Source organism: Dendrobates tinctorius, unplaced genomic scaffold (assembly GCF_039654945.1).
Source record: "Dendrobates tinctorius isolate UK_male_01 unplaced genomic scaffold, ASM3965494v1 ptg000058l, whole genome shotgun sequence".
NCBI lineage: Eukaryota > Metazoa > Chordata > Amphibia > Anura > Dendrobatidae > Dendrobates > Dendrobates tinctorius.
In genome coordinates this window covers 10300934-10316269 of record NW_027361726.1, presented here as the reverse complement: position 1 = coordinate 10316269, position 15336 = coordinate 10300934, and the positions used below count along the sequence as shown (strand labels likewise).

Here is a 15336-nt window from a genome sequence, read left to right as displayed (position 1 = left end):
AGCCACACCCAAGTCTGATTACTGCCCCACCTTTTCTCATTCAAGAAATCAATTAAATAGGACCTGCCTGACAAAGTGAAGTAGACCAAAAGATCCTCAAAAGCTAGAAATCAAGCCGTGATTCAAAGAAATTCTGGAACAAATGAGAAACAAAGTAATTGAGATCTATCAGTCTGAAAATTGTGATAAAACCATTTCTAAATACTTGGGAGTCAAACAAACCACAGTGAGAGCCATTATCCACAAATGGCGAAAGCATAGAACAGTGGTGAACATTCCCAAAAGTGGTCGGCTGACCAAAATTACCCCAAGAGCGCAGCGCCAACTCATCCAAGAAGTCACAAAAGGCCCCACCACAACATCCAACTGCAGGCCTCATTTACCTCCATTAAGGTCAGTGTTCATGACTCCACCATAAGAAAGAGACTGTGCAAAAATGGCCTGCATGGCAGAGTTCCAAGATGGAAACCACTGCTGAGCAATAAGAACATAAAGCCTCATCTAAGTTTTGCCAGAAAACATCTTTATGACCCCCAAGACTTTGAGAAAATGCTCTGTGGGTGAGACAAAAGTTGATCTTTTTGGAAGGTGTATGTCCCATTACATATGGCATGGAAGTAACATAGCATTTCAGAATAGGAACATCATACCAACATTAAATATGGCGGTGGTAGTGTGACGGTCTGGGACTGGTTTGCTGCTTCAGGTAGACATGCTGTTGTAAATGGAACCATGAATTCTGCTGTCTACTAAAAAAATCCTGAAGGAGAATGTCTGGCCATCTGTTCATGATCTCAAGCTAAAGTGCACTTGGGTTATGCAGCTGGACATTGATCCAAAACACATCAGCAAGTCCACCTCTGAATGGCTTAAGAACGACAAAATTAAGACTTTGGAGTAGCCTAGTCAAAGTCCTGACCTTGCATTGGTTAAAATGCTGTGGCATGACCTTAAAAAGGTGCTTCATGCTCAGAAACATCCAATGGGCTGAATTACAACAATTCTGCAGAGATGAGTGGCCAAAAGCCCTCCAGAGTGCTGTAAAAGACTCATTGCCAGTTATTGCAAATGCTTGATTGCAGTTGTTACTGCTAAGGGTGACCCAACCAGTTATTAGGTTTAGGGAGCAATCATTTTTCACACAGGACCTTGTAGATTTAGGCTTAGTACCCACGTTGCAGAAATGCTGCGGAAATTTCCATAACATTTACGTAACTCCCGCCACGGGTAAAATGCATGCGAATTTGCAGCATCGCTTGGAAAGATGACTGACAGGTTGGTCACACTTGTCAAACATAGTGTTTGACAAGTGTGACCAACTTTTTACTATTGATGCTGCCTATGCAACATCAGTAGTAAAAGATAGGATGTTAAAAATAATAAAAAAATAAAAAATATTGTTATTCTCACCTTCCGATGGCCCCCCGATCTACTCTGCGGCTCTCCCGGTATCTTCCGGTCCCTGTAATGCTTTGCGCGAAGGACCTGAGATGACATCACGCTTGCGAGAGCGCAACGTCTTCAGCGGTCATTCACGCAAAACATTACTGGGACCGGAAGATGACGGGGCGTGGTGAGAGGCGGGAGGTCTCCGGGGGCTATCAGAAGGTGAGTATTTTTAATCTATTTTTTACAGGATTATGGTACCCAGGGCCTGGAGGAGAGTCTCCTCAGCCTGGATGGCAGAGTTCCAAGATGGAAACCGCTGCTGAGCAATAAGAACATCTGCACATTGAGCGCTCACTTTACGCATGGTGGGCATATCCACATGCATAAAGTGAGCGTTTCAATGCAATCCTATGGGTGCGGAATCTCCGCGATTCCGCAAAAAGAATGAGCATGCTGCGGATTTTTCCGCTATGCGATTCTGCAGCGGAAAAATCTGCAGCATTAGCACAGCAATGTGGAATCCCATAGGATTGCATGGGATGCGCTTTCTTTGCGTTTTCGCGGAGATTGCACAGCGGAAAAACGCCGCAAAAACGCAAAAAAAACGCAATGTGTGCACACAGCCTTAGATTTCTATTTTCCTCAATAATAAAGACCTTCATTATAAACTGAATTTTGTGATTACTTGTGTTATCTTTGTCTAATATTTACATTTGTTTGGTGATCTGAAACATTTAAGTGTAACAAACATGCAAAAGAATAGGAAATCAGGAAGGGGTCAAAGACTTTTTCACACACCTGTAGCAGCGCATTTTTATCTTATTGTATTCTAGAGGGAAAATAAAAAAAACAATATTTTTTTTCTTCTTGAATAATTACTAAAAAATATTTAAAAACAATTAAATTTTAATGCACTTTAAAACAAAAAAAACTCACAAATCAGCAAATAACAGACGTGATTACCGTGATCAGTAAATGGCATTAAAAATTGCATCATTGTCCTTTTTTTTCAATGAACCCATAAAAAATCAATCAAAATGTAACGCTGAGGCCGTGTTCACACATAGTGTGGCACCCCAGGAGTCCGGTTGCTACAAAGGCATTGCCTCCCTCACAGAGGGTGATGTCAGGCCCAAAGCAAGGAGGAATCCCCTGGCCAAGTATACATAGCATGGAACACAGTTCCTGCTCCAAGTCAGCACAGGGAGCTCTGAACCTGACTTCAGGGGAGCTGCTCTCTCTGGTCAGGAGGAGGAAGTTAGTTAGAGTTTCAGTCAGTGCTGGGAACTGGACGAGTGAGGAGCTTGTCCCCAGACTGGAGTGCATTCTTAGTCAGAGAGAAAGAGAAAAGTATAGGGAAGCTTGGGAAGAGGAGCTGTGACCACGCTCATCCCAGAGATCAGCGCTAGAACTGGACACCAGAGTCCGTGGCTGCAGAGCACTGTGGTCTCATCAGCTAAATCTGGAGGGTAGAAGATTGCAGGTCTTCTGGCCCCCATCACACACCTGAAGGCACAGCAGCAGGTTAGAGCGAGGAGCGACACCTGTGAAAGGCTCAAGCTTCCTGCCATGCGGGTAACATTTTCTGACAGACAGTGAGAGGAACAGAGGACTGAGCAGAGCTTTAGGCAGCAAGTACCTCAAATAGAGCAGCGCAGTAAGGAGGCCTCCAACCCACCTGCCTGAGTGGATCCTGAGTTGCTACGGGCTGCCTGGACCTCCATTGTCACCTGTAACCAGTGCTCCGGTCTGCAATTCTGTACATCCATAAAGGTAAAGGAAACTACAACCCCGCTGTGTCCTCAGATTTGTTTGCTATTCCATCTGCCCTTAACTACAACCACCATCATCATCTCATCACTTACAAATACAGTTGCCCTGGGGCCTAGCTCTACCTCTGGAGAGCCGTAACAACTCTGCTGCATCACCATCAGCCCCAGCGGACTCTGAAGCAGCGTCGGCTAACACCTTATTTGCCAATTACCACAGGTGGCGTCACGAACTAATTCCCTTTTAAATCATCCCCTAAAAACTTTATTGAACATTTTCATTGGACGCCCAGGGCCATGGACTGGGTCACCGCTGTCGGAACACTTCCCCTTTAAGAACTGCCCGGTACCGAGTACCCCACAGGCTTGGCGGGCACTCCAGTAGCATAAATGCTGCCTTTTTCTGCACCACACTACACTATAACAATCTTTTCTGACTGTTGCGTGTTTGCTGCATTTCTTTTATGCGTTTTTCCCCTTATTTGATGCGTTTTGTGCAGATGTGGTCTCAATTATTTTATATAGTACAGAAAAGCTTTGATTCTGCACTTAAAAGTACAATGGCAATTTTTTTTCTACTTGTGTTTTTTTCAGGCTCCACACAGAAGCCTATAGAGGAGAAAAAAATACACCAAATCTGCCGAGTTCAGCAGCGTCTTCAAATGCAACAACGGCGCAATTTTCATGAAATCACATCCACTTTGCTTGGTCATTTAGGCCGTGTTCACATGTTGTGGAAATACTGAATTTTTTCTGCTTCTTATTTTTGTTTAACAGAAATTCAGCTGCTTTTGACTTTCCAAGAAAATTGGATGAATTTCATGAAAACTGATTAGGAAGGTGATTATACAATATCGCCAAAAATGCCTAAAAACACACAAACAAGGTGAATATGACACGCCCCAGAGGCCGTGGGATACTCGGCACCGGGCCCGTTGACGTCAATGGGAAATGTCACAGTGGCTGTGACCCGGTCCGTGGCCTCAGGCGGTCATGTAAAAGGAGTTGAATTGAATGGGGATAAAGTCTATGTAGTGATTCGTGAGGCCACCTGTGGTTTCTGGTCAGATTGACCAGCACTGCGGTGTTGCTTCTCTGGGATAGATGTTCGGTGCAGCTGAGATGTTGAAGCCCTCCACAGGTAGAGCTGTAGTCCCAGGGCAGTAGAGATGAGTTGGAAGATAGTGAGTTGTTGTAGAAGGGAGATGTAGTAGTGCTGGACCAGTGGCGCAGAAAGAATGCGGGGGACACAGTGCATGTAGTTCAATGGGCTTTACTCACAGTTCTGCTCGCGATACAGAGGCCCGCTTCGGTGCTGTGTCCTCCAGGTGAGGGGTCCAGCCACCTCCCAGATGAGATGAAATGCTTTCCCTGTCAGTGTGTGCCTTTCCTGGCTGTCTCCAAACAATATGCTGCTTTTCCCGCCTTACTTCCACTCCAGCACTTCACAGTTATCGTTCTGGGCCAGCAGCTGCGAATCCTGTTCAAACAATGCCTCACCGTTTCTGTGACTCTATACAGTCGCCTTTTCAGCTGGACTAACTGTGGTAGGGGAGTTGGTCCATAAAGTAACCAAAGCTGTCAGCTTGCTAGTGGCACCCAGAAGAATGCGATCTAGGCTAGGGGCCGTTCCCTTTGCGACCAGTTTCTCCCTCCACCTGACCTGTAGTCAGCGTGAATAAGGGACCCACGGGGAGTTTGCTCCAGCCGTGTCCTAGAAGAACCTTCTTTCCTAGGGAGCTTCCCTTGTATTCCAATCTTCCAATCCTTCCAGCTGCCTCTAAGCAGTAGAGCTGCTGTAGACACGTCCTTCTGCTTTCCCTCCTTCAGAGGGATCTGATCTCACTTTCTATCCTAGGATTCTCCCGCCTTCGTGTTCCAAGCAGGGAGCCATAAAGGGTGCTCTGCTACACTACTGGTGTGTGTGGGGTGTGGGTGTTGGAGTCTGGTCGGGTGCACCCACCTTACCTGGTCATGGGGTACCACACCTCTGGGTGAGGTGCAGTACCTCTGTGGCGACTGGACCCTCAGGGGCACCACAAATATACAATATACAGATATATGACCATATGCACATGCCTGTAAGTGAAAGGATTACAGTTCCACAGTGCAGAGAGGTAGTGCAGTAGTGTTAATTATGCTGGTAAATAGGAGGTGGAAAATCACAATAACTAAATGTAGTTGAGATGACACCCCCTATAGGTCACAGGGACAGCTATATAACAAAACCGCCGTATTAGCCCCCTGCACATGTCAGGATACAAGGCAGGTGTGATGTGATTTTGCACATGCACAGTGACTTTCAAAGTCACTGGCGCCATTTTGGGAAAGGTCAGTGAACGCTGGGCAGATAGATAAACAGATAATTAGACACATGGATGATTGATACTTGTGTAGATATTTTAATAGTTAAATCTACCATGTAGCAAGCGCTTCCTTGGTGGTGTTTGTACCAGAGTCACACTACGGGTCAGAGCTGATATTTCGGGTCCCCAGGACACTCTTCTCTTTCCCCTGTAGCTTGTAGCCTCCAGATGGCGATGCGTTGACCTGATACGTTGCTGTCCTGCCAGCACTCATACTGCAGAGCTGCTGCTGATGCAGCACATCACTTACATGTCTGTGGCTGGTAAATATTCTCACATTTCTTCTGCTGCTTCGCTGATTAATCCATTTATAAATCTGAGATCTTTTCTTATTTTGTAACACAAAGAATCAGTGCTGGAAATTGTGAATGCGGGAAATTCTCTGATCTTTTACTCAGCAGAACAAAAGAAGGTGGTTAAGAAGAACACAATATGTACCCAGTAAAATATATCCTATTTCCATATCAAGGGCGACCCGCAGAGACGTGGCAGTGTCCATGCAGACAATCAGATTGCGACAGAGAATCCTCCTGGCGCTTTTAGTATTTGAAGCAAGTGATTAATTCATATTTATTTTTATCTAGGCAGAAACGACTTATTTTTTCTGAAAAATTAATTATAATCTCTAAATGTTATAAACGCCTGGAGCTTTGTCTCTGTAATAATGAGCAGACAGAAAATGCATGCCGTGCCACGATGGAGACTCGTCCTGGAGATCTTGATCTGTGTGATGAGCCTCCAGGTGATGTACAGGCCCTTCCGGATAGTATATAGGTCCCTCCAGGTGGTGTACATGCCATCTGGGTGGTTTAGAGGCCCTTCCAGGTGATGTACAGACTCCTCTGGTTGGTGTGCAGGCCCCTCCAGGTGATTTACAGACTCCTCTGGGTGGTGAACAGGCTCCTCTGGGTGGAATACAGGTCCCTCCAGGTGGTGTGCAGGCTCCTCTGTTTGGTGTGCAGGCCCCTCCAGGTAGTATCCAGGCCCCTTCAGGTGGTGTGCAGGCACCTCTGGTTGGTCTACAGGCCCCCCCAGGTGGTGTGCAGGTCCGTTCAGGTGGTGCACAGGCTCCTCTGGGTGGAATACAGGCCGCTCCAGGTGGTACACAAGCCCCTCCAGGTGGTGTGCAGGCCTCTTTAGGTGGTGTGCAGGCTCCACTGGTTGGTGTGCATGCCCCACCAGGTAGTATCCAGGCCCCTTCAGGTGGTGTGCAGGCACCTCTGGTTGGTCTACAGGCCCCTCCAGGTGGTGTGCAGGTCCGTTCAGGTGGTGGACAGGCTCCTCTGGGTGGAATACAGGCCCATCCAGGTGGTGTGCAGGCTCCTCTGGATGGTCTGCAGGCCCCTCCAGGTGGTCTACAGGCCCCTCCAGGTGGTATACAGGCCCCTCCAGGTGGTGTGCAGGCCTCTTTAGTGGTGTGCAGACTCCACTGGTTAGTGTGCAGGCCCCACCAGGTGGTATCCAGGTCCCTTCAGGTGGTGTGTAGTCACATCTGGTTGGTCTACAGGCCCCTCCAGGTGGTGTACAGATTCCTTTGTGTGGTGCACATGGGTCGCCCTCCCAGGGCCGTGGGGTACTCAGTACCGGGCCGGTCTCTCAGAGGGGATTGTCACAGCAGTGGTGACCCGGTCCTTGGCCCTTGGCACCCAATTAATAGGGGCAATTCAATGGTGGAATGAGAATAGTTCATGACGCCACCTGTGGTGTTCGGCAAGTGAGATGTTAAGCTGACGCTGCTTGCAGTTCCTCTGGGGCTGGTGGTGTGTTGCAGCCAAGATGGTGAAGCTTCCCACAGGTGGAGCTGTAGCCCCAGGGCAGTGTAGATGTAGAGTTAGAGGAGAGGCACAAACGGTGTAGAAGCTGGTACCCAAAGGTAGCAGTGCTGGCTGTGTTGGCGCAAGAATCAATGGAGGACACCAGGGCTTGTAGTTGCAAAGCTTTACTCACAGTCTGTAGTACACACAGGTGCCCACCTTCGTACTGTGTCCTCCGGGTCAGAGGCTCAACCAACCTCCCGGTCCGATGGATTGCTCCCTTCCAACGCTCCGCCAACATGTACCTTTCTGAATGTCTCCTCTTATAGCACCTTTAAGTGTGAAGAACTCCTAGTACTGAGTTACACTGGAGTTTCTCCTGACAGATGTTCCCAAGAACTCTACTTGTACGGCAGACAGCTGTAGCCTGCTTCGGGGACTCTCTACTCCTGAGTCCCGGCTCACTATCCAAGTTGCTGTTGTGCCCCCAAGTCTTAGATGGGAGTAGTGCATTTACAGCCCACTACTCCACCGGTGTCTGCTGCAGGACCATTAGTCCATACAACCTCGGGGACCGGGCCCCGGCCTTGCACTTAGAACTTCTAGGCAGGGTTCTCTCCTAACCCACTTCCTCTGTTCCCTTTTACTCCTTCGTTCTCTCTCTCTTATGGAAGATCAGGTTTCAGTTCAATGTCTTTCTCCTTCTTTCCTTTCCCGTGTCAGCAGACCCAGGTCACTGAGGTCTGCTGCAGCACCTCCTTCCTCCATCCTTCTCTCAGGGATCTTCTTTCTTCACTCCTCTCTGAGTGGCTTCCTCTCCCAGACTGACCTGTAATCCTAAACCTTCCCGCTCTTTTATGTATTCTCAACTCCACCCGCCTCCCAGCACGTTTCGTGTTCCAAGCAGGGAACCACCAAAGGTGCTCTGCTACTCTCTAAGCAAGGAACCGCAATGTGGCTTTGCTGAACTACTGTGTTGTGTGGGGTGCGACTGTTGGAGCGTGGTCAGGAGCCCCCAACTTACCTGGATGGTGGGGCATCACACCTCAGGAGGAGGTGCAGTACCTCTGTGGTGGCTGAGCCTCAGGGGCGCCACACACAGGCACCTCTGGGTGCTGTACAGGCCCCTCCAGGTCGTGTGCAGCCCACTCCAGGTGGTGTACAGGCTCCTCTGGTTGGTGTACAGGCTCCTCTAGTTAGTGTACTGGCTCCTCTGGTTGGTGTACATGCCCTCAAAATGGTGTGCAGGCTCCTCTAGGTGGTGTACAGACCACTCCATGTGGTGTACAGGCTCCTCTGGTTGGTGTACAGGCTCCTCTGGTTGGTGTACATGCCCTCCCGGTGATGTACAGGTCCCTTTAGGTGGTGTGCAGGCCACTCCAGGTGGCGTACAGGCTCCTCTGGTTGGTGTACAGGCTCCTCTGGTTAGTGTACAGGCTCCTCTAGTTGGTGTACATGCTCTCTCGGTGGTGTACAGGCCCCTCCAGGTAGTGTGCACGCCACTCCAGGTGATGTACAGGCTCCTCCAATTGGTGTACAGGCCCCCTCAGGTGGTGCACAAGCCCCTATGTGCGGTTTGCAGGCAACTATGGGTGGCAGACAGACACCTCCTAGTAGTCCACAGGCCTCTGCATATAGTATAGAGGTCACTCCCTGGTGGTGTACATGCCCTTCCCTATGAAATATAGGCACCTTTGGGACAGGCCCTCTGGGTGGTGGACAGACCACTCTTGGTGGTTTAGAGGCCTCTCCATATACACACGTGGTCAAAATTGTTGGTACCCCTCATTTAATGACAGAAAACCCACAATGGTCACATAAATAACTTGAATCTGACAAAAGTAATAATAAATAAAAAATACATGAAAATGAACTAAAGAAAGTCAGACATTGCTTTTCAACCATGCTTCCACAGAATTTTTTTTTTAAATAAAACTCATGATATACGCCTGGACAGAAATGATGGTACCTTTAACTTAATATTTTGCTGCACAACCTTTTGAGGCACTCACTGCAATCAAATGGTTCCTGTAAATGTCAATGAGACTTCTGCACCTCTTGACAGGTGTTTTGACCCACTCCTCAAGAGCAAACTACTCCAGTTGTCTCGTGTTTGAAGGTTGCTTTTTCCAGAGGGTATGTTTCAGCTCTTTCCAAAGATGCTCAAAAGGATTTAGGTCAGGGTTCATAGAAGGCCATTTCAGAATAGTCCAATGTTTTCCTCTTAGCCATTCTTGGTTTGCTTTTAGCTGTGTGTTTTGGGTCATTATCCTGTTGACCTGCGACTGAGACCAAGCTTTCTGACAGTGGGCATCACATTTCTCTCTATAATCCCTTGATAGTCTTGAGATTTCATTGTACCCTGGACAGATTCTAGACACCCTGTGCCAGATGCAGCAAAGTAGCCCCAAAACATAAGTCTCCTCCATGTTTCACAGTAGGGACAGTGTTCTTTTCTTGATATGCTTCATTTTTTCATCTGTAAACATGGAGCTGAGGTGCCTTGCCAAAAATTTCCATTTTTGTCTCATCTGTCCATAGGACATTCTCCCAGAAGCTTTGTGGCTTGTCAACATGTAGTTTGTCAAAATTCAGTCTGGCTTTTTTATGATTTGTTTTCTACAATGATGTCCTCTTTCGTCTTCTCCCATGATGTCCACTTTGGCTCATACAATGACAGATAGCGCGATCTGACACTGATGTTCCTTGAGCTTGAAGTTGACCATTAATCTGTTTAGAAGATTTCTGGGCTCTTTTGTTACCATTTGTATTATCCGTCTCTTTGATTTGTCATCAATTTTCCTCCTGTGGCCACGTCTAGGGAGGTTGGCTACAGTGTCATGGAGCTTAAATTTCTGAAGAATATGTGCAACTGTAGTCACAGGAACATCAAGCTGCTTGGAGATGGTCTTATAACTTTTACCTTTAACATGTTTGTCTATCATTTTCTTTGTAATCTCCTGAGACAACTCTTTCCTTCTCTTTCTCTGGTCCATGTTGAGTGTGATACACACCATGTCACCAAACAGCACAGTGAGTATCTGTAGCCCTCTATACCCACTCACTGTAGACACCTGTGATGCTTATTAGTGGACACACCTTGATTTAACATGTCCTTTTTGTCACATTATTTCAGGGGTACCATAATTTCTGTCCAGGCGTATTTCATGAGTTTTATTTATTTTTTTTTTTTAAATCTGTGGAAGCATGGTTGAAAAGCATTGTCTGACTTTCATTTGTTCATTTTCAGAGATTTTTTATTTATTATTACTTTTGTCAGATTCAAGTTATTTATGTCATCATTGTGGGTTTTTCTGTCATTAAACGAGGGGTACCAACAATATTGACCACGTGTGTAGTAGACAGGCAACTCCAGATAGTTTATATATACTTTCGGGTGGTGTACAGGCCCTTCCGTATGGGATATAGGCACCTCCAGATGGTGAACAGGCCCTTCCACACCATGGTGGTGGTGTACAGCCTCCTTTGGGTGGTTTGCCGGCATCTTACTGTGGTGTTCAGACCTCTCCATTTAGTATACAGGCCAATCCGGGTACTGTGTATTCACTTTTGGCTGGTATACAGGTCTCTACAGATGAAGTTATACAATACCTTCCATGTTTTGTACAGGCACCTCTGGGTGATATACAGGCTGGATCTTGGGCTTTTTCACTAATCATTCCACAGAACCATGGATGGCTAGAAGAAGAATGATTGGATGGGTTGATGGTAAGTGGCAGAATCAATGGTTAGTTGGATCAATTCATGGATGGGTTGATGGTCAAATGAAGGGTGGGTTGATTGAGAATGGATGGATTGATGTGGGGTAGATAGATGGGGTATATAGTGGATGAAAAGTGAGCGGATGGATTAGGGGCCTCTCTAGCTGGTATACAAGCACCTTGGGGTGGTATACTGACATCTGATCGTCGTTCACAGACCCCTCTGTGTGGTCTACAGGTCCCACCAGGTGGTTTATTGCCCACCTCTGGGTGGTATATAGGCTGGGTCTTGGGGGGTTTCAACTAATCATTCTACAGAGCCATGGATGGATGGATGGAGAATGGTTGGATGGGTTAATGGTAATTGGATGGGTAAGTGGAAGAATGGATGGTTAGTTGGATATATGGATGGATGAGTTGATTATAAATGGATTGATAGGTTGCTGAGAAGTAGATGGATATGTATATGGTGGATGATGAGTGGATGGATGGATAGATGACTTTATGGTCAAAGGATGGACAGGTTTATAAGAAATGGATGGATGTTGAATATGGTGGATGGTAAATGAGTGAAAAGATGAGTTGATAGTTAAATGATGGCTGGGTTGGATGGATGGAAAAATAAATTAGTTCATGGGTAATGTATGAATGGATGGTTGTTATGGTGGTTGGAAGGATGTGTTGATGGTTAGTGAATTGATGGATAGGTTGGAAAGTGGATGGGTGAATGGATAAATGGATGTTTGGATGAAAGGATTAGTTGATGGTCAAAAGGATTGATGAATTAATAGTGAATTGATGAATGGATTGATGAATAGTGGATGGATGAATGGATTCATGCACATTGGATGCTGAGGATCAACGTATGCTGGTTGTTGGGTAAATGGGTGCAAAGGTGTGTGGAATAACGAAAGAATGAATGGATGGTTGATGGTGACTGGATGGATGATGGATGAACATACAGATAGTGGGTAGTTAATGGATAGGAGCAGGTAGGTGGACTGGTCATTGGGTGAATGGATCAGTGTGTATGAATGGACAGATGGGAAGGGAAATCTATAGTTGAGAGAGATGTATGGATCAATGGATGATGGATGGGTGGATTGGTAAATTGGGTATAGAAAAATGAATGGAGAAATTAATAGATGTAGTAAGATGATGGATATTGATTATTGGATTAATGCATTAATATGTAATTAAATATATAAATTATAAGAAGTCTGTTTTTACTAAATCCATGCCCCTTTCACCATCGTTCTACATAACGCCAGTTTTTCCATTGCTCTGATACAACACAAAGACTGTGATAGTAGATATTGGGTAGGATATTGTTTTTATGACATCTTCGCTATTGTCTTTTTGCCTCTTCCTGATGATTCTGTTCTGGTTTTTCTTTTGACTCTGGCTATTGTCCTGTGTAGCTGCAGATAAGTGAAGGAAGATGCTTCTTCGTCCTAGCAAACCATTACTGTGTCTTTAGTATGGACTCTATTTAATGTAGACCATGCACCTCTTTAGTAGATGGATTATTTGGTGGTGTCGGCTTTCTGTCTCGAGGTTTGTGTTCTTCACTGTTGTCTCAGCCATAACAATAATTGGACAATCACAAGCCTCAGTCTTTGGTGGTTAAAGTCAACCATAGTGAGACCAAGGGAGATATCTACACCCAGTAACAAAGAAGAATTGGAGATATTTTCCTCCGTTATTCCTAATGGGAAACCTCAGAGAATTATTCCTAGAAGATCCAGGAAGCCTAGTGTGCCACCAAGTGCGGAATGATGGAATAATGGAAACTTTATCTTCCTTTTCTACCCAGATTGGTTTTCATGAGGGAATGTAATTTCCTCGCCTCCTTTTTTATAGCTTACACGTTTCTTTAGAAGGATTTATCCATCCTCACTTCTCAGCTATTTTCCGCGAACACAAAGATAATTGAAAATCACAACCCACCTAATCTCGTTATAAACTTCTGTTTCTGTCAGTTTGGTGTTAATTAGTGCATCACAATAAACAGATCAATGTCTTCCATTTTTTAAGGCTCGTCTAGTATTTAATAGTGGCAATAACACGGGCGATAACTCTGACAGCCAATTACCACGTTATAATTACAATACACTGTCCTAACACCAGACCTTCCCAATGAACATTATTGTATCTTGTCTCATACGTAGCGGGCATTGGCCTGAGATGCGGAGGAGTCTTCACAACTAAATCGGAGATCCGGGAAATCCCTCAAAGAAAGAGAACATGTTCTGGAAGATGACCGATAAATAAATCACTCCGGAGACCAATGAGAAAAACAGATATGACTCAAAGGAAGGAAGTCTACACGTCTCCTACAGGAGAAGTAACTCATAATCTGATGGTGGTCACCTAGAAGCTCCTCAGGCCTCATGGGGGTCAAAATATTAGTGACCTGGTTATATATTTTTATTTTGGAAATGGTCAACCTTTGTTATATTTCTGTCTCAATTCGCCAACAGTAGTGTATATTCTCTCTTCTGCCCTATGAATATTTCACCTGGCTGAGTGCTTTTTTTTTCAATTTGGAGAAACCTCTGTCCCCTTCAGACCCCCTTATCACTTAGACTTTTCTGCCTCATCAAGACTACTCTGTGCCCTCTAGACTCCACTGTCTTCTGTTGATTTCCCTGTCCCCTCTAGTTAAATCTTCGTCCCATCCAGACTCTTCTATGCTCCGACAGCCTATTCTAGACTCCCAGACACTGTGTAGTGCCATTCTTGGTACTGCAGCTCAGCTCTGAACACTGTGTAGTGGCCGTTCATGGAAATGCAGCTCAGCTCAGTACACCATGTAGTTGCCATTCTTGGAACTGCAGCTCAGCTAAGTACACCTTGTAGTGACCATTCTTGGTACTGCAGCTCAGCTCCCTACAGTGTGTAGAGGCCGTTCTCAGAACTGCAGCTCATCTCAGTACACTGTGTAGTGGTCGTTCTCTATACTGCAGCTTAGCTCCACATACTGTGTAATTGGCCGTTCTCGGTACTGCAGTTAGCCTCTGTTCATTATGTAGTGGCTGTTTTCGGTACTGCAGGTCAGCTCCATACACTGTAGTGGCCGTTCTCGGTACTGCAGCTAAGCTCCGTACACTGTGTAGTGGCCCTTCTCGGTACTTCAGCTCAGCTCCATACACTGTGTAGTGGCAGTTCTTGGGACTGCAGCTCAGATTACATTCACTTCAATAGCATCTGAATTGCAGTATCCAGAGCAACCACTACAAAGTGTGTGGCACAGTGATTTTCATGTTCAGCACTCTTTCAACTTTCTCACACGTGTTACTCAAGACAAAGGGAAAGGAAAGACTAATCAATTTTTAATTTCCTTTATCTTTTGTGCTATTAACCTGATAAATCCTGAGAACTGAAGAGTATGCAAATTTATATGCGATTTGTTTATGTTTCCATACACAACTTTTCCATTACTCTGCAGAATGCTCCTGTCACAAAGAAGCAAGGTCATATGTCTCTTCTCGTTCTGTATTTACATTTCTATCTACTGATTCTTTATTACATTTGTTGATTTCAATCTTGCACCTTTCGTCCGGGAATAATCATATCAGCAAATATAATTCTGCTGCTCTGGAGGCAAAATCATTTGTATGTGTAAAAAAAGTGAAGCGGCCATGGAGCATCAGCGAGGTCTCCATCAACCAAATGGAGATCGAATCTGCGCTTGTCACCGATCCAATCTCCGTACGACGACTGAGTCATCAGAGAATTATTAGGATGCATTGAGCACGCTGCTTGAAGTTCTTGGGTCTCCAATACAACATTTTACAATTATAAATTAGTCAAAGACATGTTGTCACAAAGTATCAGATGGCAATAATATCTGCTCCATCTGTACAGTGCCGTGCTGCCACCCAGTCTGTGATTCAGTGCAGCGTGCACAAAGCATCCTAATAATTCTCTGATGACATACAGTGGGGAAAAAAAGTATTTAGTCAGCCACCAATTGTGCAAGTTCTCCCACTTAAAAAGATGAGAGAGGCCTGTAATTGACATCATAGGTAGACCACAACTATGAGAGTCAAAGTGAGAAAACAAATCCAGAAAATCACCTTGTCTGATTTGGCAAGATTTATTTTGCCAATTATGGTGGAAAATAAGTATTTGGTCATTAACAAAAGTTCATCTCAATATTTTGACATTCTCCCAATAGTCTTCTACATGGCCCCATTCATACTTTCATGTACATGGATCAGTCGTCCTGGTCCCTTTGCAGAGAAAGAGCCCCAAAGCATGATATGGCCACCCCCATGCTTCACAGTGGTATGGTGTTCTTTGGATGCAACTCACCATTCTGTCTCCTCCA

At 45.5% G+C, this 15336-nt stretch overlaps 1 long non-coding RNA gene across 1 annotated transcript in view; it reads left to right on the top strand.

Annotated features, from left to right (window-relative positions):
* Window positions 1–2599: 2599 nt before the first annotated feature.
* The window catches only part of LOC141092216 (uncharacterized), a 73493-nt gene continuing 60756 nt past the window's right edge, over window positions 2600–15336 (top strand). The window contains exon 1 of the long non-coding RNA XR_012232709.1: window positions 2600–3162. This is a non-coding gene — a long non-coding RNA (uncharacterized lncRNA). The remainder of the gene's footprint in view (window positions 3163–15336) is intronic.